The sequence below is a fragment of the Bufo gargarizans genome, chromosome 4 (assembly GCF_014858855.1).
Source record: "Bufo gargarizans isolate SCDJY-AF-19 chromosome 4, ASM1485885v1, whole genome shotgun sequence".
NCBI classification, from domain to species: Eukaryota; Metazoa; Chordata; class Amphibia; order Anura; family Bufonidae; genus Bufo; species Bufo gargarizans.
In genome coordinates, this window is record NC_058083.1 from 294,561,553 (window position 1) to 294,586,728 (window position 25,176).

At 43.6% G+C, this 25,176-nt stretch overlaps 1 long non-coding RNA gene across 1 annotated transcript in view; it reads left to right on the forward strand.

Annotated features, from left to right (window-relative positions):
- Positions 1-24,192, forward strand: part of LOC122934717 — a 178,553-nt gene extending 154,361 nt beyond the window's left edge. Inside the window, exon 3 of the long non-coding RNA XR_006388674.1 lies at positions 23,973-24,192. This is a non-coding gene — a long non-coding RNA (uncharacterized LOC122934717). The remainder of the gene's footprint in view (positions 1-23,972) is intronic.
- Positions 24,193-25,176: the final 984 nt, after the last annotated feature.

Here is a 25,176-nt window from a genome sequence, read left to right on the forward strand (position 1 = left end):
ATTTATACTGCCCTGGCTTTTTAGGGGCCCTAAAGCGTGAGAAGAAGCCTGGGATCCAAATGTCTAAAAATGCCCTCCTAAAAGGAATTTGGGCACCTTTGCGCATCTAGGCTGCAAAAAAGTGTGACACATCTGGTATCGCCGTACTCAGGAGAAGTTGGGGAATGTGTTTTGGGGTGTCATTTTACATATACCCATGCTGGGTGAGAAAAATATCTTGGTCAAATGCCAACTTTGTATAAAAAAAAAAAAAAGTTGTCTTTTGCCAAGATATTTCTCTCACCCAGCATGGGTATATGTAAAATGACACCCAAAAACACATTCCCCAACTTCTCCTGAGTACGGCGATACCAGATGTGTCACACTTTTTTGCTGCCAAGGTGGGCAAAGGGGCACATATTCCAAAGTGCACCTTTCAGATTTTGCAGGCCATTTTTTACACATTTTGATTGCAAGGTACTTCTCACACATTTGGGCCCCTAAATTGCCAGGGCAGTATAACTACACCACAAGTGACCCCATTTTGGAAAGAAGACACCCCAAGGTATTCCGTGAGGGGCATGGCGAGTTCCTAGAATTTATTTTTTTTTGTCACAAGTTAGCGGAAAATGATGATTTTTTTTTTTCTCTTTTTTCCTTACAAAGTCTCATATTCCACTAACTTGCGACAAAAAAAAAAAAATCTAGGAACTCGCCATGCCCCTCACGGAATACCTTGGGGTGTCTTCTTTCCAAAATGGGGTCACTTGTGGCGTAGTTATACTGCCCTGGCAATTTAGGGGCCCAAATGTGTGAGAAGTACCTTGCAATCAAAATGTGTAAAAAATGGCCTGCAAAATCTGAAAGGTGCACTTTGGAATATGTGCCCCTTTGCCCACCTTGGCAGCAAAAAAGTGTGACACATCTGGTATCGCCGTACTCAGGAGAAGTTGGGGAATGTGTTTTGGGGTGTCATTTTACATATACCCATGCTGGATGAGAGAAATATCTTGGCAAAAGACAACTTTTCCCATTTTTTTATACAAAGTTGGCATTTGACCAAGATATTTTTCTCACCCAGCATGGGTATATGTAAAATGACACCTCAAAACACATTCCCCAACTTCTCCTGAGTACGGCGATACCAGATGTGTGACACTTTTTTGCTGCCAAGGTGGGCAAAGGGGCACATATTCCAAAGTGCACCTTTTGGATTTCACCGGTCATTTTTTACACATTTTGATTGCAAAGTTCTTCTCACACATTTGGGCCCCTAAATTGCCAGGGCAGTATAACTACCCCACAAGTGACCCCATTTTGGAAAGAAAACACCCCAAGGTATTCTGTGAGGGGCATGGTGAGTTTCTAGAATTTTTTATTTTTTGTCGCAAGTTAGTGGAATATGAGACTTTGTAAGAAAAAAATAAAAATAAAAAATCATCATCATTTTCCGCTAACTTGTGACAAAAAATAAAAAGTTCTATGAACTCACTATGCCAATCAGCGAATACCTTAGGGTGTCTACTTTCCGAAATGGGGTCATTTGTGGGGGTTTTCTACTGTCTGGGCGTTGTAGAACCTCAGGAATCATGACAGGTGCTCAGAAAGTCAGAGCTGTTTCAAAAAGCGGAAATTCACATTTTTGTACCATAGTTTGTAAATGCTATAACTTTTACCCAAACCATTTTTTTTTTGCCCAAACATTTTTTTTTATCAAAGACATGTAGAACAATAAATTTGGTGAAAAATTTATATATGGATGTCGTTTTTTTGCAAAATTTTACAGCTGAAAGTGAAAAATTTCATTTTTTTGCAAAAAAATAGTTACATTTTGATTAATAACAAAAAAAGTAAAAATGTCAGCAGCAATAAAATACCACCAAATGAAAGCTCAATTAGTGAGAAGAAAAGGAGGTAAAATTCATTTGGGTGGTAAGTTGCATGACCGAGCGATAAACGGTGAAAGGAGTGTAGTGCCGAAGTGTAAAAAGTGCTCTGGTCATGAAGGGGGTTTCAGCTAGCGGGGGCTGAAGTGGTTAAAGGGCCGACACCTTCAGATTTATTTTTTTTAACATTTATATAATTGAAGAACATTTTAGGGTTAGTTTTACTCTCTTTGGCAATTAATCTCTTGGTCTCTAGTTTGGCCGCTTTTATTTGTTTTTTTACATGTTCTATTTTTTTCCTTCCAGAAATAACTGCAGAGGTCACCTGAGAAAATATATTTCTTGTTGGACTCAAATAGGCCACTATACGCTTTCAACAGAATTAACTGCAGAAGTGAACTGAAAATTAGTGTTGAGCGCGAATATTCGAATTGCAAATTTTTTTCTCGAATATCGCAATTTCGAGATTTCGCGAATATTTAGAATATCGTTCTATATATTCGCGAATTCGAATATTTTTTTTTTTTTTTATTATTATATTTTTTTCTTTCCCACTTCTCTAAAGTTGTTCTTACCTGTCCTTTGGATTCCTGGCTTCCTGGCTGCTCCAGTCAGTGGCGTTTTCAACTTACTGCTATATTCCATATTAGCTAAATTACAATCTAATCTATATGTGTATTTTACGAAATTTCGCAAATTGCGATGCGAATAATATAACACGAAATAATCGCATGAAGATTTCAATTTAGCATTGCTATATTCCATATTCTAGCCTAATATGGAATATAGCTGTGCTAAGTTAGCACTGCTATATTCCATACTAGGCTAGAATATGGAATATAGCAGTGCTAAGTTGAAATCTTCATGCGATTATTTCGTGTTATATTACTCGCATCGCAATTTCGACTTTTGCAAATGTTCTTAATATTGCTCTAACTTCGTCTTTTAGAATATTACGAATATTCTAAAAGACGAAGTTAGAGCAATATTACGAAATTTCGTAAAATACACATATAGATTGTAATTTAGCTTATATAGTGCTATAATCCCTTTTTTTTTCCTCTATTTTTTTTTTGCCTCTTCTGAACTTAAGTTTTGTAAAATATGTACACTATTAAAAAATATTACTATAGCAGTATATTAGCTTAAATACAATCTATGTGTATTTTACGAAATTTCGTAATATTGCTCTAACTTCGTCTTTTAGAAATTTCGTAATATTGCTCTAACTTCTTTTTTTTAGAATATTCGTAATATTCTAAAAGACGAAGTTAGAGCAATATTAAGCACATATTCAAAAGCCGAAATTGCGATGCGAGTAATATAATACAAAATAATCGCATGAAGATTTCAACTTAGCACTGCTATATTCCATATTCTAGCCTAGTATGGAATATAGCAGTGCTAACTTAGCACAGCTATATTCCATATTAGGCTAGAATATGGAATATAGCAGTGCTAAGTTGAAATCTTCATGCGATTATTTCGTATTATATTACTCGCATCGCAATTTCGGCTTTTGCAAATGTTCTTAATATTGCTCTAACTTCGTCTTTTAGAATATTATGAATATTCTAAAAGACGAAGTTAGAGCAATATTACGAAATTTCGTAAAATACACATAGATTGTATTTAAGCTAATATACTGCTATAGTAATATTTTTTAATAGTGTACATATTTTACAAAACTTAAGTTCAGAAGAGGCAAAAAAAAATTTAGAGGCAAAAAAAGGGATTATAGCACTATATTAGCTAAATTACAATCTATATGTGTATTTTACGAAATTTCGTAATATTGCTCTAACTTCGTCTTTTAGAATATTCGTAATATTCTAAGAGACGAAGTTAGAGCAAATCACGAAATTTCGTAAAATACACATATTAGCCTAGCCATAGTCAATTAGCATAGGAACGTTGCCTTATACTATCAAGATAAATAATCGCAATACGCGAAAAAAATAATAATATTCGTATATTATTCGCGATAATTAGAATAATTACGAATATTCGATTTCGACGAATATAACACGAATATTCATTTGAATATTCGCGAAATATCGCGAAATCGAATATGGCACCTCCCGCTCATCACTACTGAAAATGTATTTTTCTTGTTGGACTGAAATAGGCCACTTTACGCTTTCACCAGCAGTGTGTATGTATTTAAATTTTTTAAATGAAATAAGCCCCTATACTCTTTCACCAGAAATGCAACCGTGCAATGCGTTTAAATGTTTTGACTATTACTGAAATACCACCCTATGATTTTAGCATAAATACTACCCCTGCTTCACTGCTTCAATCAATTTTTCGGGGGGGGGGGGGGGGGGGGGGGACAACTGGTATATCACACCAGTAGAAATTATTGGTTCCAATGGCGTTTGTCACTCTGTGTAGATGTGGTAACGCAGCAGAACCGCAGACAAATGCTGCACTACCTAAATGCACTATATAGAAAGTATGTTATTGGTTAATAACACCCCTGCTTCAATCAGATTTTTTGGGGGGAAACTGGTATATCACACCAGTAGAAATTATTTCTTCAAATAGTGTTTTTCACTCTGTGTAGATGTAGTAACCCAGCAAAACTGCAAACAAATGCTGCACTACCCAAATGCACTACATAGAAAGGATATAATTGATATATAACACCCCTGCTTCAATCAGTTTTTTTTGGGGGGGCAACTGGTAAATCACACCAGTAGAAATTATTTCTTCAAATAGTGTTTTTCACTCTGTGTAGATGCAGTAACGCAGCAAAACCGCAAACAAATGCTGCACTACCTACATGCACTATATAGAAAGTATATTATTGGTATATAACACCCCTGCCTCAATCAGTTTTTTTGGGGGGGCAACTGGTAAATCACACCAGTAGAAATGTTTTGTTCCAATAGCATTTGGCACTCTGTGTAGCTGCAGTATCGCAGCAGAAACACAAACAACTGCTGCACAATACAATATATTACACTCCTCAGTATGTCACACCTATCGATAGCACACCTATACCTGTCCTTAAAAGGACTTTTGTGGCCCTATTAGCTAGCGTTTTGTGTCACTAACAGTCTGTCCCTGCTCCACACACCTCTCCCTACACTGGCAAAAGACTGAATGTAAAATGGCGCCCAGATCAGGTTTATTTATAAGGTAGGGGGTATGTCCATGTGCTGAAACATCTCAATTGGCTGTCCTGTACCACCTGATGAATATGTCATGGGTCAAAGTTCTTTAAAATGTAAAAGAAGATGGCAGGTGCGAATATTGCCATATGTTCGCCTGTTCGGCGAACAGCGAACGAGCAAAGTTTGCCGCAAAATGATCTCTATATGGCACCCCTCAATCAGTATTTGGCGGAAACAGGTATATAGCACCCCTCAATCAGTATTTGGCGGAAACAGGTATATAGCACCCCTCAATCAGTATTTGGCGGAAACAGGTATATAGCACCCCTCAATCAGTATTTGGCAGAAACAGGTATATAACACCCCACAATCAGTATTTGGCGGAAACAGGTATATGGCGACCCTCAATCAGTATTTTGTGGAAGCAGGTGTATCGCAGCCCTCAATCAGTATTTGGTGGAAGAAGATATATAGTAATAGCACCCCTTAATCAGTATTTGGTGGAAGAAGGTATATGGCACCCCTCAATCAGTATTTGGTGGAAACATGTATATACAGGGCCGGCGTCACACCAGGGCAATTTCTGGGGCCCACTGTGCCTGCTCACTCTTGCAGCTGTGTCCTGATCTTCATTAAACTGCCTGTTCTGAAATCTAGGGCAGCTTATTCCAGCAGTGCAGACAATTTTCACCATGTGCACTGCTGGGGTGGGCAACCCCATGACTCAGAACAGGGTAGATTAAGTTTCCTACTGGGCTAAAGGACCTTCCTGATGTCATTTGTCCATGTGACCAGTGGGGGAGGAGCTGGAGGAGCAGAAAGCTGTGTTCCTGTACAGACAGGAGCCTGGCTGCAGTGTGGTGAGGCTTAGCTGTGTGTCTGTCCCTGTGTGTGTGCGTGTTTGTCCCTGTGTGTGTGTATGTGTCTGTCCCTGTGTGTGTGTCTGTCCCTGTGTGTGTGTGTCTGTCTGTCTGTCCCTGTGTGTCTGTCCCTGTGTGTGTATGTGTCTGTCTGTCCCTGTGTGTGTCTGTCTGTCCCTGTGTGTGTGTCTGTCTTTCTGTGTGTGTATGTCTGTCCCTGTGTGTGTGTGTCTGTCTGTCCCTGTATGTGTGTGTGTCTGTCTGTCCCTGTGTGTGTGTGTGCCTGTCCCTGTGTGTGTGTCTTTCCCTGTGTGTGTCTGTCCATGTGTGTGTGTGTCTTTCCATGTGTGTGTGTGTCTTTCCCTGTGTGTGTGTCTGTCCCTGTGTGTGTCTGTCCCTGTGTGTGTCTGTCCCGCTGTGTGTGTATGTCTGTAATTCTGTGTGTGTGTCTGTCCCTGTGTGTGTGTGTATGTCTGTCCCTGTGTGTTTATCTGTCCCTGTGTGTATTGGACCCTCCCAGTGTGTGTGTCCCTGTGTATGTGTCTGTCCCTGTGTGTCTCTCCCTGTGTGTGTGTCTCTCCCTGTGTGTGTATCTCTCTCTCCGTGTGTGTGTGTCTCTCCCTGTGTGTGTGCCACGCCCTGCCCTTTGGGTGTTCTGAGACAATCTGTCAGAGTTGCTGACAGTTTGTTTTGTTTTGGGTTTGAACTGAATCCCACCTCCTATTAGGTGTGGTTCGTTTAGTCATTGGGGAGGCTATTTATTCCTCCCTCTCCCTATAGCCTTTGTGGGTTATATTTTTACCTTGTGTGAGCTTTGGATGCTTGGTGGATCATTTGCTCCTTCTCGTATCAGATAAGTCTTTTCCCTTCTTTTTCCCCTTTTGGTTTCTGTTTGGTCTAGGGCTCTAGTGGAGACGCCAGTGCTTTCAGTGGTAGAAGGCGCTGGGTGTTTCTTACCCTTTTTCCCTATTGCTGATGGTCTGTTTAGTGTGTTATAGTCTTAGGCACGGGGACATATGTATATCTACCATTGAGGTATGCACATGATCTTAGCAGCCTCGATAAAGTGTGTCAGGGATTGCTAGGTGGTTACCTTGTTTTTCCCTAGCTTGTGGGGCCTTGTCCGTTGTTTAGTTTGTCTTTCAGTTTGCTGTTCCCTTCCCTACCTATCGTGACAGTGTGTATGTGTCTGTCCCTGTGTGTGTGTGTGTGTGTGTGTATCTCTCCCTGTGTGTGTGTGTCTCTCCCTGTGTGTGTGTATGTGTCTGTCAGTGTGTGTCTCTCCCTGTGTGTGTGTGTCTGCCTGTGTGTGTGTTTGTCTCTTCCTTGTGTGTGTGCGTGCGTGTGTCTCTCCCTGTGTGTGTCTGTGTCTCTCTTTGTGTGTCACCATCACCATGCCCACAGAGTTCCTATGTCTTGACACAGCTGCATCAGGACGTTCTGTGCGGCGCAAGAAGAAGAAGGAAGAAGCGGCAGCGCCACCAGTATGGAGTCCGTGGGAGAGACACAGGGAGGTACACTAAGGACATAGGTAACACTGTCGCTAGTGTTATCTGTGGTTTTGCATTGGACTGCAGGTAACACTACCATATTATTAGCACTAGTGTTATCTGTGGTTTTGCATAGGACTGCAGGTAATACTAATACATTATTAGCACTAGTGTCATCTGTGGTTTTACATAGGATTGCAGGTAACACTAACACATTATCAGCACTAGGGTTATCTGTGGTTTTACATAGGATTGCAGGAAACACTAACACATTATTAGCACTAGTGTAATCTGTGGTTTTACATAGGACTGCAGGTAACACTACCACATTATTAGCAATAGTGTCATCTGTGGTTTTACATAGGACTGCAGGTAACACTACCACATTATTAGCACTAGTGTTGTCTGTGGTTTTATATAGGAGTGCAGTATTCAGTATCAGTATTTTGTGGAAGCAGGTGTATCGAAGCCCTCAATCAGTATTTGGCGGAAACAGGTATATAGCACCCCTCAATCAGGATTTTGTGGAAGAAGGTATATTGCAGCCCTCAAGCTGTTTTTTTTTGGGCAACAGGTCTATCACACCAGTTGCAATTAGTTACTCCAATAGCATTTGTCCCTCTAACTACGGTATTGCAGCAGAACCGCACACAACTGCTGCACAATACAAATGCACTATAATATAATTTCTATGTTAGAAAGTACAGTACAGACCAAAAGTTTGGACACAACTCAAAGTAGGCAGCAACAGCGGGGACCTCCCTCCTTGGGCTGAACTAGGTACTTTCGGCAGACCGCTGGGTGGCAGCCGTTGCTACCTCCTCTTCCTCATCCGATGTCAAGAATGGCTGCGGTAAGGTCTGGGAATGGATGGGAAAATAATTCCTCTGACTCGAGTGGAGGGGCTATGGTACGGCTTTTCTTCTTTTCACCGCACCAGTGGCTGCTCATGCGCGACACAGGCAGACTTCTGCGGCCATTTGATGAGATTACCAAACTGGTCATTCGAGGCCAGGGCACTATCAGTGACATTGTACGTTGCGCCTTCTTTCTGGAGCGTGCATTGCGTCGTGTCATTGATCAAGCCGTCGAGAAGAAGGAGCTGGAAGATGAGGAAGTCGCAATGCTTAATGAATTCCCAGGGGGGCTTCTTCTTCTGACACAAGTCAGCAGGAGTCTGAAGAGGAGTCAGAGGAGGATGTGGGCTGGGGGGAAGAGGAGGAACAAGAAAAGCAGGCTTTGAGGGGGACTTGGTGTTGTCCGTGGCTGGGAGGAGGAAACCGAGGACGACATTCTCCTGGGCAATGAGCAGGAGCCAGGCCACTCCACTGCTTCCAATTTAGTGCAAATGGGGGCCTTCATGCTCATGTGTTTGAAGAGGGACCCCTTACTGCGCCTGCAAAAAGAGGGCGGTTTGAATGTGTTGGTCACTTCGTATATGAGATTATTCTTCCAGCCAACACATCGACAGCTGCCCTCCAGATCCAGCCTCAGGGAATGCTTAGACCGACAGGTGTCTGATGGCCACAGGCTTGACCTGTGGCCAGAGCTAGCACAATTTGCCATGGAACTCTTGGCTTGCCACTCGTCAAGTGTCCTGTCTGAAAGGACGTTCAGCGCAGTAGGGGGGATTGTGACCAATAAGCGCACTCGCCTAGCTCACAACAGTGTGGACTACCTCACATTTCTAAAAATTAATGAGGCATGGATCTCGGAGCAATTCAACACCTGTGACGACCTCATGTAATTTCCTCATGCCAGCCCACACATATCCGCCACCACACAAAACAAAGAATGGTCCTTGTCTTATGTATATACAATAGCATAAAAGACTTTTTTTCTGTCAGGTGAATGACTAATTTTTGGGGCCTATAATGGCCGACAGTAAAATTTGTATCCAGTTACTGCCTAATGTACCTCCAGCCACATCATCAAAATTCTTTTCTGTCAGGTGAATGCCTAATTGTTGGGGCCTGTACTGGCCTACAGTAAAATTCTTATCCAGTGACCGCCTAATGTACCTCCAGCCACATCATCACAAGTTCTTTTCTGTCAGGCGAATGTCTAATTTTGGGGGTCTGTATTCCAGTGGCAGTAATATTTGTATCCATATTTGTAGGCCTATTGGACCTCCAGCCACTTCATCATAAATTATTTTCTATCAGGTGAATGCCTAATGCACATTTTTGAGCGTTTCCCTTTAGGTCGCATAAAAATGGCCCCTGATTAAAATACATATTTTTTGTGGGAATTTTAGCCAATGATCACCCTCTGGTATGTCACTGTCCATATTGTGGGACTATTTGTGCACTTATAGTAAGTATTTGGTGGCTGCAAATATGACCTGAATGTTTTTCAGGTTCACCTGCAATTAAAGTGAATGAGGCCCTGCGCGAATGTGCAGTTCGCGAACATTTGATCGCGAATGCGCATTTGCGAAACGTCCCGGCCGAGGTTTGTCCATTACTACTCATCATTTAGTTTTTTTTTTTGCAAACAATTGAATGTTGTATGTCAATACTACTGGGGCGATTGATGCAATCTTATCAGAGGAGTGAGTGGGCTGGAATTTCAGACATTGCATGCTAACGCTGGGTTCAGACCTGAGCGTTCGCGATGGAGCGCTCTGTATGCGCGATTGTACGGGCGTTTGCTATCGCGCATACAGAGACAAGCGAACGCCCATTGTCGCGCGTTCCCGCTGAAGTCTATGTACGGGAACGCGCGGCAAGACGCCCCAAAGAAGCTCATGTACTTCTTGGGGCGTCGGGCGTTTTACAGCGCGATCGTACGCGCTGTAAAACGCTCAGGTGAGAACCATTCCCATAGGGAATCATTGGTTCTTGCCTGTTGAGCGTTTTACAGCGCGTAGGAACGCGCTGTAAAAAGCTCAGGTGTGAACCCAGCCTAAAGGTTAGGGGAAATACATAGGTTGCTGTGCTTTACCGTTTCCATAGTGCTAGCTCACAAAAGCTGTTTCCCAGTGATCTATTGAGTTTCTCAGTGATCTGAGTGTCTCATCTTTTCTTAGTAATGTCGAGATGGGACAACCCCTTTAATTTTATGTAAGCATTTTGTCCTATGAGACCAATTGCTTACCCTTCTATTTATTTATTTTTAAATCAGTATGTATGTAACTGGTTGACATATATTTGGTTTAAAGAATCTATAATATTTAGGTATGTATTATAACAAAGTTTTTAGACCTCTTTGTGAATAATGGTTTTCTCTGAGCTAATGGATGGTTTCTCATTTCAGTCCTATAGCAGCTGTCACTTCTATATGTAATTCTCACCACGTTCATTCCAGCAGAAATGGAAAAATACAGGAGGTGAATTGCGGATGTGGAGTATTAGTTGTCAGGGAATTGTTCTTTGTTGATAGTTGCTGATAACTGTCAATGATAAATTGATGAGTTATCAGGCTTAAGCTAGTGAACTGCAAACAGGATGGCTAATGGGAGAAATGTTTACCTCCTGCAGTTCCCTGATTCCTTTCATACTGCATGAGAGCATGTAACACAGTGTTGACTGTGTAATGAGACATGACTGCTAATACTTCAGAGACCAGACTTCCTTACATTAGACACAAGCTATCAATCTGGACAAGTGGTGCCTGCCCTGAAATGTTGACATATGTTTCCCTAATCATTTATTTACAGGTGCTACTGCTAGTTGTCAAACATCCTCAGGGTAAAAACAGTTTAATTCTTTTTATTGGTAAATCAGACCTTTCTCTTAAGGAGGAAATTCATCAAAATATTCGAGAATTATTGTTTTATTGAAAATACTGTTGGAGATATCATTCATGATGTTTCATTTACACCGAGAAGTCAGATGTAAAATATACCCAATTTTCTAAAACAGTTGTGAAATTTATAGTTATAGTACGTCTTAAGATTTGTGCTCTCGGTTTTCCATTTGGCATTGTCCTTTTTGCTTTTTTCATGTATCAAGAAATATGACCAGCTGCTGACAAAGCAAGTATTTTTTCCCATTTTAAAACTACTCACAAACCTGGTCACAGTGAATATGTAATACAGAGCAAAATAGTGGTCATATGTCTGTATCTGCAAATAAGACTAGGCTTTTAAAAAAATTGTTAGTCAAGGACAGTAGAGATGTCCCAAACTATTCGCCGGCGAACAGTTCCCAGCGAACATAGCTTGTTCGCGTTCGCCGCAGCGGGCGAACATATGCAATGTTCGGTCCGCCCCCTATACATCATCATTGAATAAACTCTGACCCTGTACCTCACAGTCAGCAGACACATTCCAGCCAATCAGCAGCAGACCCTCCCACCTCCTGGACAGCATCCATTTTAGATTCATTCGGAAGCTGCATTCTTAGTGAGAGGAGGGACAGTGTAGCTGCTGCTGATTTAATAGGGAAATCGATAGCTAGGCAAGTGTATTCAGTGTCCACTGCCGTCCTGAAGGACTCGTCTGATCTCTGCTGTTAAGGACAGCACCCCAAAAAGCCCTTTTTAGGGTTAGAACATCAGTCTGTTTTTTATTTTTTTCCCTGTGTAATCAAATTGCAGTTGCCTGCCTGTCAGCGTGTGTGTCAGGCTCACAGCCCTGCAAGTGCATAGTGTCACCAACGCCACTCATATCTGGTGTCACATTCGATTACATTTAAAGAAAAACAACAATTTTGACTGTAAATAACTAGCAGTCAGTTGCACACACGTGTTTGTGTGTTTAAGGCCCAGCGCAGTGCATAGTGTCACTTCAGCGCCATTCATATCTGGTGTCACATTCGATTCCATTTAAAGAAAAACAACAATTTTGACTGAATAAATAGCAGTCAGTTACACACGTGTTTGTGTGTTTAAGGCCCAGTGCAGTGCATAGTGTCACTTCAGCGCCATTTATATCTGGTGTCACATTCGATTCCATTTAAAGAGAAAAAACTATTTTGACTGAATAAATAGCAGTCAGTTACACACGTGTTTGTGTGTTTAAGGCCCAGCGCAGTGCATAGTGTCACTTCAGCGCCATTCATATCTGGTGTCACATTCGATTCCATTTAAAGAAAAAAAACTATTTTGACTGAATAAATAGCAGTCAGTTACACACGTGTTTGTGTGTCTAAGGCCCAGTGCAGTGCATAGTGTCACTTCAGCGCAACTCATATCTGGTGTCACATTCGATTCCATCTAAAGAAAAAAAATATATGTTGACTGAATAAATAGCAGTCAGTTGCACACACGTGTTTGTGTGTTTAAGGCCCAGTGCAGCGCATAGTGTCACTTCAGCGCCATTCATATCTGCTGTCGCATTCGATTCCATTTAAAGAAAAAAAACTATTTTGACTGAATAAATAGCAGTCAGTTACACACGTGTTTGTGTGTCTAAGGCCCAGTGCAGTGCATAGTGTCACTTCAGCGCAACTCATATCTTGTGTCACAGTAGCTTGCACGCATAGTACAACTTAACTAATCTAAAAAAAAATTACAGGTAGAGGCAGGCCACCCCGCAGGGGCCGTCCTGGTCGTGGTGCTGTGATTCCCTTTGGCCCTAGAATAATGCCCAGTGTTCAGAGGCCACGTACCCTGAACTCAAAAAGTTCTGAGGACATAGTTGACTGGGTAACACAGGACAAAAAATTCTACAGCTTCCGCTCGGAACCTTGACGCACCATCCTCCTCCAGCTCAGCTTCGGGCACCTCTCAAGTTACCACTCGCCCGCCTGCGGCCAACACTAACACTAGCACTACAGCCGCTTCACTTGATCTGTCAGAGGAGTTATTTACACATCAGTTGGAAGAAATTAGTGATGTGCAACCATTATTGCCAGAGGATGTAGATAACAGGGATATGTTTCAGTCAGGCAGCATTACACACATGGACGTACGGTGTGATGATGATGATGTTTTACCCGCTGCTGCTTCCTTTGCTGAGTTGTCAGATACAAGTGAAGCGGTTGATGATGACGATGTGTCTGTGGATGTCACGTGGGTGCCCACTTGAAGAGAAGAAGAACAGGGGGAAAGTTCAGATGGGGAGACAGAGTGGAGGAGGAGATGAGTTGGAAGCAGGGGGAGGTCGTCGCAAGGAGCTAGTGGCACAGTCAGACAGCATGTATCGGCACCCGTGGTCAGCTAGACAGCAATCAATGCATGCTGTTGCCACCACCAGAATGCCGTCATTGCAAAGCTCAGCAGTGTGGCATTTTTTTTGTGTGTCTGCCTCTGATAACAGCGATGCCATTTGCAACCTGTGCTAAAAGAAACTGAGTCGTGGGAAGTCCAACACCCACTTAGGTACAACTGCTTTGCGAAGGCACATGATCTCACATTACAAACGCCTATGGGATCAACACATGAGTAGAAGCAGCACACAAACTCAAAGCCACCATCCTCCTCCTTGTCCAGCATCTTCAGCCACGTCAACCACTGCTGTCCTCCTTGCCCCCTCTCAACCACCAGCCACTCCGCCTTTTCGCCTGGAGCAGTTCCTGCTCATCTGCCCACAGTCAGGTGCCTGTCAAGGACATGTTTGAGCGTAAGAAGCCAATGTCACAAAGTCACCCCCTTGCCCGGCGTCTGACAGTTGGCTTGTCTGAACTCTTAGCCCGCCAGCTTTTACCATACAAGCTGGTGGAGTCTGAGGCCTATTGGGACACCACAGTGGAAGGTACCCAGCTGAAATTTCTTTGCGCAAAAGGCAATCCCCAACCTGTACTTGATTGTGCAAAAGGAAGTCATGGCATGTCTGGCACACAGTGTTGGGGCAAGGGTCCATCTGACCACTGATACCTGGTCTGCAAAGCACGGTCAGGGCAGGTATATCACCTACACTGTGCATAGGGTAAACCTGCACATGGCTGCCAAGCATGGAATGTGTGGCTCTGCAGAGGAGTTGGTGACACCGCCACGACTTGCAGGCAGGCCTGCTGCCACCTCCTCTACTCCTCCTACTCCTCTTCCATAACCTTCTCGGCTGAGTCCTCTTCTGATTCTGATTCTGTGTCTTGGTCCACATCAACGGCACCCCTCAGCTCCCCAGGGGCTATTCCACATCCCGGATACGACAGTGTCACGCCGTCTTGGGGTTGACTTGCCTGAAAGCAGAGAGTCACACCGGACCAGCACTCCTGTCCGCCCTGAACGCACAGGTGGATCAGTGGCTGACTCCACACCAACTGGAGAGCGGCAAAGTGGTGTGTGACAATGGAAGCAATTTGTTGGCGGCATTGAATTTGGGCAAGTTGACACATGTGCCATGCATGGCACATGTGTGTAATCTGATCGTACAACGCTTTGGGCATAAGTACCCAGGCTTACAGGACGTCCTCAAGCAGGCCAGGAAGGTGTGTGGCTATTTCAGGCATTCCTACACGGCCATGGCGCACTTTTCAGACATTCAGCGCCGAAACAACATGCCAGTGAGGCGCTTGATTTGCGACAGCCCGACACGTTGGAATTCCACACTCCTAATGTTCGACCACCTGCTCCAACAAGAAAAAGCCGTCAACGAATATTTGTATGACTGGGGTGCTAGGATAGCCTCTGCCGGGCTGGGAATTTTTTTGCCACGTTACTGGACGCTCATGCGCAATGCCTGTAGGCTCATGCATCCTTTTGAGGAAGTGACAAACCTAGTCATTCGCACCGAAGGCACCATCAGCGACCTCATCCCATTTGTGCCCTGCAAAGAGTGCTGTATCAGGCCGTAGATGAGCATGAAGAGGAAGAGTTGTGGTCACCATCATCACCACCAGAAACAGCCTTATCAGAATTGCTTGCTGGACCTGCGGCAACGCTGGAAGAGGAGCCTGAGGAGGAATGTGGCTTTGAAGAGGAGGAAGACCAACCACAGCAGGCCTCCCAGGGTGCCAGGGTGCTCGTTGTCACCTATCTGGTATCCATGGTGTTGTACGTGGCTGGGGGGGAAGAACAGACCTTCAGTGAGATCAGTGAGGACAAGGAACGGGACATGCGGAGCTCAGCATCCAACCTTGTGCAAATGGGGTCTTTCATGCTGTCGTGCCTGTTGAGGGACCCTCGTATAAAAAGGCTGAAGGAGAACGACCTGTACTGGGTGGCCACACTACTAGACCCCCGGTATAAGCAGAAAGTGCATGAAATGTTACCGAATTACCGGAAGTCGGAAAGGATGCAGCAGTTCCAAAATAAATTAAAAAGTATGCTTTACACAGCATACAAGGGTGATGTCACAGCACAACGGGAATCTACCGACAGGTAGCAGACTACCTCGCCTTTACTGCAGATATCGACACTCTGAGGAGCGATGAACCCCTTGACTACTGGGTGTGCAGGCTTGACCTGTGGCCTAAGCTATCCCAATTTGCGATAGAACTTCTGGCCTGCCCCGCTTCAAGTGCATTACACAGCGCACGCGCAGTGCCCCAAATTGGAATTAAGAGGACCGACCAAGCATCTTTTTTCATCTCCCGGTTCCTAAAATCGATGCCATATACACGTCCCCTGATAGGGGACGTAACAGGGATTAAACTGATAAGAATAGTACTACTTAACACGCCGCTCATATCTGGTGGCACATTCGATTGCACGCGCAGTGCCCCAAATTTGAAGTAGGAGGACCGACCAAGCGTCTTTTTCCATCTCCCGGTCCTAAAATCGATGCCATATACACATCCCCTGATAGGGGACGTAACAGGGATTAAACTGATAAGAATAGTACTACTTAACACGCCGCTCATATTTGGTGGCACGTTTGATTGCACGCGCAGTGCCCCAAATTTGAAGTAGGAGGACCGACCAAGCATCTTTTTCCATCTCCCGGTTCCTAAAATCAATGCCATATACACGTCCCCTGATAGGGAACGTAACAGGGATTAAACTGATAGGAATAGTACTATTTAACACACCTTATAATAATATTAATAATAATAATAATACTAGTGGACGTAACAGGGATTAAACTGATAGGAATAGTACTACTTAACACACCTTATAATAACGCAGAGAGAGGCAACACAGAGTGAGGAGTCTGAAGAAGAGGAGTCAGAGGAGGAAGGTGGCTTTGAGGAGGTGGAAGACCAAACACAGCAGGCGTCTTAGGGGGCTTGTTGTCACCTTTCAGGGACCCTTGGTGTTGTACGTGGCTGGGTGGAGGAAGAGACCTTCAATGACATCAGTGAGGACAAGGAACGGGACATGGCTAGCTTGGTATCCAACCTTGTGCAAATGGGGAGTTTGCGGTTGTGCAAATGGACTGTTTGTAGTTGTTTGCGGTGCGTTAAACAGGGAGTTTGGTCTGTCACTGTGAAGCGGGCATAACCATTACACTACCTGATCGATACAACATAATACCTGATGTTTTAAAGCACGTTATTCCAAACAATTTAGGAATGTTAGGTGATTTATGCCCTTTATGGATTAAAACCCGACTCTGCGCCAACTACGTAATTTTCCATGGGAGTTTTGCCATGGATCCCCCTCCGGCATGCCACAGTCCAGGTGTTAGTCCCCTTGAAACAACTTTTCCATCACTATTGTGGCCAGAAAGAGTCCCTGTGGGTTTAAAAATTCGCCTGCCCATTGAAGTCAATGGCTGTTCGCCCAGTTCGCCTGTTCGCGAAACTTGCGTTCGCCATTCGCGAACGGAAAATTTTATGTTCGCGACATCTCTAAAGGACAGTAGCTTTGTACAAAAACATGTGAACTAGATGACATGTTTTGCAAGAGTAGTAGGCACAAAGCCAGGGACCACAGACTGTTTCTGGTCTCTTGGCCTGGATAATGATATCATGCAGTGCAAGTTAATAATGGGGTTAGTTATTTCAATGAGGTGGTCCACCACTGAGATCCAATATCTTCATCAGGTGGATGTGAGGACACTGGGTCTCAGCTTTCAGCCTCTGGGACCTTGTAAAATGTATTAACTATCCAGTCTGCCCAGGGTAGTAGGTCCAGAGATTGCTACAAAACAGGATTACAAGCTTGCCAAAGAGGGTGCTACTAGTTACTAGCCATGCACCGTGCCCTTTTCTTTCTTTTTTTTAAATGTGAAAGATGAAAATAAAAAATATGTTTTTGCTTAAAATACAAAGGGAATGTGTCATCCTTAACACTATGCCTTTTGGAAATCTTTTTAACTTCAACTTGCATAACTGTTCACAGTAATAGTAATTTTGACCATGAATGAACACATTTTTGCATGCCATTGTATCACCACTTTCTAACTCATTACTTGAAAGTGGGGCACATTTTGATTAGCAAATTTTAAGAGTTAGTCGTCTGTCATCTGATGACCCAGGGTTCAAGTCCCAATGAGAGAAAACTTTGAATCATAGATTCCTGAGTATAGGCTGTCGTACACGAAGGAATCTATGGTTCAAGGTCCTATCCAGTTGACACTCAGCAAACATGACTACATCTCTATTGCTTCAACCTGCCTACACCCGAATTAAGAATAACTCAGAACATTGCTATGTTAAAGGAATCTAATTTAACAGCACTATTTTATGAAATCACTAAAAGAAAACTCAACATTATGGAGTGCTGTTCTATACTTTTATTTGTGAACTGATGTTTGGATCAGATGTGGCCAATCCATCTGTTCTCTACTGTTGAAAAAAAGACAGTCATCCATGAAGTTCAACCTGTCTAATACCTTACTATTTGATGCCCTCTGGTGAACTTGTAGCCCACTCATAAAATAAAATATGTTGCTCTTTATAAAGTGGTTACATAGTTAGTGTGAGACACTCTCCGGTTCTGCGGTCCATTGGGGCCTCCAGGGGTCCTCCTGGGGTTCGGTCTGTGGGGAGAGGGCCGGGGTTGCTTAGTGGGTCTGCTGGCACTCCATCCCAGCGGGCCTCTGGGTCCCCTGCCTCGACTTCGGGGGTCCTGTTGGAGTAGCGGGACAGGGCACACATGCTTCTGCGGAGCCTGCGGCTCCGATTCCTTTGCGGACGGATGTGGTGGTGCGTACGCATGGGCGCCGGAGGGGAAGACCGCCGGGGTCCCAGAGGCAGATAGGCCGGGCTGGTGGCAACAGGCCGCGGCCGGTCCTGTCTCCAGTATCGCCTGCGGGTTCCGTTCCAGCGTCCTTGCTGGTGTGGTCCCATATCCGTGCTATGCCAATCAAGCGTCCGCATGCACGCTCGAGAGGTGGTTCGCAAAGGGATACGCGGCCGAGCGTACGCGCATCTTATGTGCTACTCTGGCTGCTTGCAGGAAAAGCACCTGTGCACAAATTCTAAGTAGATTAGGGGAAAGGCTGCATAAGTGTTAAGGATTAGGATCAATTGTCTTTATATATTGTGTAGCCCATGTGGGTGGTGGTATGTGGGTTCCCTTATCTGTTTATCTGCTTGCAGCACCCAGGGCTGAGTGATTGAGCGGCAATATATTTTGGGGATATTCACGTGGTCCCTATTAATTCTGTGACTCTGAGATACCATCCGTCATTAGGGCAAAGTAACGAACAATATGCCGCCCAAATACAATAGGAAATCAGTGGGTACTGGATCACCTAAAGCTGGGGCTGGAAACAGCCCACAGATTAGAATGGAAAAATATCTGAAATCACCCATATCCAAGCCCAGAGGGGGGAAAAAAACGACGGAGCCAGCAGAGTGTTTGGCGGACCTGCCACTGCAGGCGGAACTGCCAACACATAAATTGAGGGGACTCGACTCAGACAGATTAGATATTATAGACAGTAAGCTGGTAGACATATTGGGGGTAGTCCAGACCACGAATCAATCGGTGATAGACATTTCCACCACAGTAAAGACATTACAGATCGACAACACCTTAATCAGAGATGATATGAACAAAATTAGGGCGAGCATTAAACAGTTAGAATCAGGACTGGTGGAGGTGCAAACAGAACAGAGACGCTCCGGCGAAAGAGCGAGCTGCAGGAAATTGAATACAAAGGACACATGATACAGATATAAACTTCAAGAGGGACACCCAAAACAAGCGCAGGGAGTACTATGATATAAAGAAAAGATTGCTAGAGGTTAACATCAAATACTCCATGATGTAACCTGCAAAATTAAGAGTGGTTTATAGGGACACTGTCATGCTTTTTGACAAAGCCAGAGGCGCCCTTGAATGGTTGGATTCCGTGGAAAAATAGGAATACGATGTTGAAGCGGGTGGACGGGGATGGTGGCTGGTCGGTGGGGAGGAGGGTGGGGGGGGGTGGCCAGCGGCGGGTGGGTGCTATGTAAGAGGTTGACAGGATGTTCATCATCAGTGAACCAGTTAGGGGGAATGGGGCAGGGGGGTGGATTTGGTAAGGGGTGGGATGAGTTGGGCTCGGGCACGGCCGCGGTTGCCTCTTGGTGGCGGTGGACGACTCTACTATAGCCTTGAATTGTAATGAATTACAAAGTCTTAACATGGAATGTACGTGGGCTTGGGGACAAAACAAAACGGGTTATAGTTTTTGACTTGATTTCTCGTCATCTTCCCGCAATAGTAGCACTATTGGAAACACACGTAGCACCAGAGATCCCCGTTTATCTAACCCAAAAATGGGCGGGGCATCAGTTTCACTCCAGTTTCTCATCATATTCCCGTGGGATTAGCGTATATGTTCGCAAAAATGTTGATTATGTTCCTTTGGAACATTGGATAGACGCAGAAGGGAGATACATTTTTATTTATGGTCGATGGAATGGACGAAGCTGCATATTGGCTTTTGTGTATATTCCCCCCCCCCCCCCCGTTTGCCATGACAGTCTTGAATCATTTGGCCACATTCGTTTATGGTAGAGAGCGGTGTCCGGTGTTATTATCCGGGGACTTTAATTGTGTGCTAGACCCAGAATTGGACAGAATCTCTAATGCCGCAAAATGCAATCAGGGAAAACAACTACTACTCCGTGGGTTTTGTGAGGAAACAGGGCTAATGGATATCTGGCGGGCGCTATATGGTAATAAACAGGCGTTCTCATGCTTTAGCAAGACATACAGCGCCATGTCCAGAATTGACCTTGCTTTGGCCAACAGTGAGATGCTTGCTCTAATCTTAAAAATGAAATACGAAATCCACGGAATTTCAGACCACTCACCTATATTATTAGTTATTAAGATAGGGGGACATCCTGCCACTGTCAAATCTTTTAGATTGAACGCACATTGGCTAACCATCATAAAAGATCAAGAGAGGATAAATAAAGAGTTGGCCCATTTTTGGCGAGAAAATATTGGAACAACGCACATCCACTTTGTGTGGGATGCGATGAAGGCATATCTCTGCGGGTTATATTATGGTATAATTAAATCCAAAAGAACTGAGTTTTTTAAAGAGGAAAAAAGATTGGAAGAAAATGTAAAACGTTTAAAAGCTATGATCCAAACAAATAACGACGCAAATATGCGGGCTAATCTCAAAACAGCTAATGACCATTACATAAATTATATGACGAAAAAAGCACAGAATAAATTGTTCTTTCAAGGATATGATCATTTTTGTGAGGCAGGAACCCCAGGTAAACTCCTAGCTTCTATAGCAGGCATGCTCAACCTGTGGCCCTCCAGCTGTTGCAAAACTACAACTCCCATGATTCCCAGACAGCCTACAGCTATCAGCCTACAGAAGGGAATGGTGGGAATTGGAGGGCCGCAGGTTGAGCACCCCTGTTCTATAGTATCTAATCAAAAGGTCCGTCCAACGATTAGACAAATTCAAACTTGTGATGGTCGTAAATCAAGCAGTGGAAATTGAGGGAGAATTCGTAAAACATTTAATAACCTATATCGCTCTGAGTCATATGACACAGAGACCCACATAGAAGACTTTCTGCATCAAATCCCAGCACTGTCGGACTCGGTTCTCCTGAACTCCCCCATCCTTTTACGGGAGTTGCAGGAGGTTATATCAGGAATTCGGGGGTCCCCGGTCCCTGGCTCGGACGGGCTTCCGTTTGATATATATAAAAGCCATGCGGAGATCCTGCTACCTGGGTTACTGTAGGTATTGAATGAATCCTGTACCATCGGGAAATTGCCTCCGTCCTTAATGGAGGCAATTATTACACTTATTTTGAAGAAAGGGAAGGACGGAAATAAAGTAGAGGCCTATCGACCTATATCATTACTTAACTCAGATTATAAGATAATTGCTAAAGTCCTTGCAAATAGATTAAAAAAGGTAATAACGGGGCTAATACATATAGATCAGACGGGATTCATCCCCGGGAGACAAATTCAGACAAATATACGACGGACCTTTTTGAACAAGCAGACGGGGGGGGGGGGGGGGACCGCTCCATCCTGTCTTTAGATGCCGCCAAGGCCTTCGACAGGGTGGAGTCGTCCTTTCTCTGGCAGACCATGGCCAAGATGAACTTGGGGGAAAAATTTATTGGATGGGTCAGAATGTTATACAATGCCCCAGTGGCTAGAATCAACATAAATGGAATGATCTCTCCAGCGGGGAACTCGGCAGGGCTGCCCACTCTCCCCATTACTCTTTGCAATTTTTATGGAACCCCTGGCCTGTAGGATCAGGGCTGATGAGGGAATCGAGGGATTCGGAGGAAGGGGGGTGGAGGATAAGATCAGTCTATATGTGGATGACGTATTGCTTTATTTGAATGACCAGTGGAGAGCGGTTCCACGTGTCATGCAAATTATAGACGAGTTCTGTCGGGTGGCCGGGTATGAGATTAATTGGTCCAAATCCGTCCTTTTTTCTCTGAGCCGCGCTCCCCCACAAAATGCGTTAAAGGTAAAAGTAATATCCCCACTGGATCATTTGGAATACCTAGGGATAAAGATTAGCATCTCAGTAATGGACTATAATAAACTAAACATTATCCCTTTTGTAAATAGAGTAAAAGAGAGGGTTCGGGTCTGGCAGAAACTCCCCCTCTCTCAGATCAACAGAATGCACTGATCAAAATGGTCCTGTTGCCCTGGATATTGTACGTGATCGGCCCCTGTCCCGTATGGATAGAGGATGGTCTTTTCAATTGGATTGATAGACTAATCAACGATCTGATATGGGGCAGAAAAAGAGTTCGTATCAAGCTACGATATTTGTCTTGGCCAAAATTGAGGGCGGTCTTGGTCTTCCATACTTTCAAGGCTATTATTTATCTTCCCAATTACAATGGTGTATTAATGTGGGGGACGATATGCTGATATCCTACCTCACTAAACAACAGAAGTGCCCTATATTGAATATATTTAGTATATTAGAGACTGGACTTCTAGGGCGCAGTGAAAACACCTGCCCTATAAATTCAATGCTACAGAAAGTATGGAACAGGACTAAATCCATTCTGCGGGTAACGTATGCCCAGGACTTCACCCTGCTATGGGATAACCCTTTCCTAAATGAATTTGCAGCTTTAAACGACAATAACTATTGGACCCGGAGAGGAATTACGATGTTGTCACATATTTGCACTTTTGGTAAACTAAAACCTATAGAGGAAATATTTCACGAGACACCAATTATGGCTTTATGCCATTATAGATATGCTCAACTTAAACATGCATGTGCATATATGCAAAATAAAATTTCTCAAACACCTGTCACGCAGGCACTGTTAGGCTTTTGTTACACTTTTTGTGGGAAAAAAGTTAGGGTTTCACAAATTTATTCTAGATTTAGAAAAGAATTAAGCAATGTCCTTAAATTTAAGAGTGTCGGTAAATGGGAAGCGGATTTAGGGGTAGGTAGTCCACTACAGTGGCGAGAGGTATATCAAAATATTAAAAAGGCCTCTTTTTCGCGCCAGCACTGGTTGACACAATTCAAAATAGTACATTGGTTATTCCTCACGCCAGGCCTTCTTTCCAAAATGTATGGAGAAAAATAAAAATAATTCTGTTGTCTGAAATGCAAATACCCTGCAGCCGGATATGTTCATATGCTGTGGAACTGCCCGGCTATAAAAACCTTTTGGCAAAGTATACTCCAGAGCATGGAATTAGTGGCTGAGAATAGCCCCCCTCTAACCATTGAATTTGCCATACTCGGGATAATCCCCTCGGAGTTTAAATCTAAAGTATCCAAAAATACTCAGAGATGTTGGTTGAGGGGACTCTTGGTGACCAAGGTATTAATTTAAGGAATTGGATGATGGATAAGGCCCCCACATTACCAGAGTGGGAAAGACTAATGCACAGAGTAAAGGAATTTGAGCATATTAACGCAAGGGGGAGAAAGAGGGGGCATGAGTGGAGGGCGTGCTACTGGAGTGGAACTGAGAATTAATAATATAGGTCAGCTGTGGCCTGGCCTGGGAGGTAGGGAATGGGCGGGGGGGGAGGTAGGGTTGGAACTGTTTGTTATGGAAGGAGGGAGATGAGTACCCATTCCAGGTTCATTATCCTTTGGATGTTTTGTTTTTTCTTTTATATGTTGGTTTGACCGACAGGCCAATGTGCCATGTCGGAATTCAATTAGTATGTATATTATCAAAATTACACACTTGAAGATGTAATATGTACACCCCTTATGCTCCCCCCTCTTCATATATATCTGTATACTGTTTTGACTTTGAGAAAATTAATAAAGAAATATTAAATAAATAAAAAAGGATTAGGATCATCATCTCCCTGGCTGGTCAGTGCCCACTGTTGTTCTGACAATCCGGGTGTACGTTGGTGATTGTTTCTCTCCAGCTTACCTGTGTATGACCTCTGCTTTCCTTGACCATTCTCTAGTGACCTCCCTCAGGATACTTGGCTGAACAATCTATCTCGTGTATGACCTCGGATCAGACCCTGGATATTCTCTGACGTCTCATCCCTTGGTACCACGCTTCTCGGACTGATATAACGTGTATGAACTTTGGCCTGGTCACAGCCTGCTTCCCTGGTCTCTCCCTGCAGAGGTTTTTATTCGGCTTGATTACCTGTGTATGATCACTGGTTTTTGACTGAATTATCGTCGACTCAATAAATCCACTGTCGTTTAAAATATCTGTTTGGTTGCTTGGGATTCTGCACCATTACAGTTATCATGTCAACGTATGGCATGGTATTGTGTTATCCACAAAAAAGTATGTGATGTTAAATACTTGTGTTAAAGTATGTTAAAGGCAAAAGTATTTTAACTGTAATACCTTTATTGGCTGGCAATAACAATTATATTTGAAAGCTTTCAGAGCACAGAGACTCCTTCAGAGAGCAGGTTAAAATTTTGCATTTTTATTTGTAAACTGCTTGATCAAGGAGCCTAAGCTATGAAAGCTTGCAAATATCATTTTCTGGTCAGCCAATAAAGGTATTTTTCATATCAGACAGCTATGCCTTTGACCTCTTTCCTTAGATAGATACAGTAATTAGGTCAGGAAGAAATTAAAGTGAATCTTTCAGCAGTTTTAACCGTGCTAAACTGTTGACAGACCTAGAAAGAGGCTTGGGAGAGCAGGACAGGCATACTTTGTTTGGAGCAGACGAAATATAGACTTTTATTCTGCTGCTTAATCTATATATATAAAAAAGGGTGTACGTGTGTATGTATGTATGTATGTGTGTATGTATGTGTGTATGTTCCGCGAAAACTCAAAAACGCAACCATCCATTTCAACGAAACTTGGTATGCACATCCCTCAGCTCTCTAGGACTTACCGTTCCCGAGATATTCCCAAAAAATCACCTGCATTATCCAATACAAGCCTGCCAGCCTTTCACTTAAATCCTAACTGCCAATAGAAGCTCGCAGGTCCTACTCCAGGTTGCCATAACAACTGATCACAGGTTTTAGCAGTTCGCAGGTCCTGAAATATTCAGTCATATGACGTATGACGGCACAGCTATACTGCTACATGCATGGGGGGCAGGGGCCACTATTAAACGGACGGACGCTGTTAAAGAGGCGGGCGCTGTGGAGTTCACTGTTAAAGGGGCAGGCACTGTGGCATTC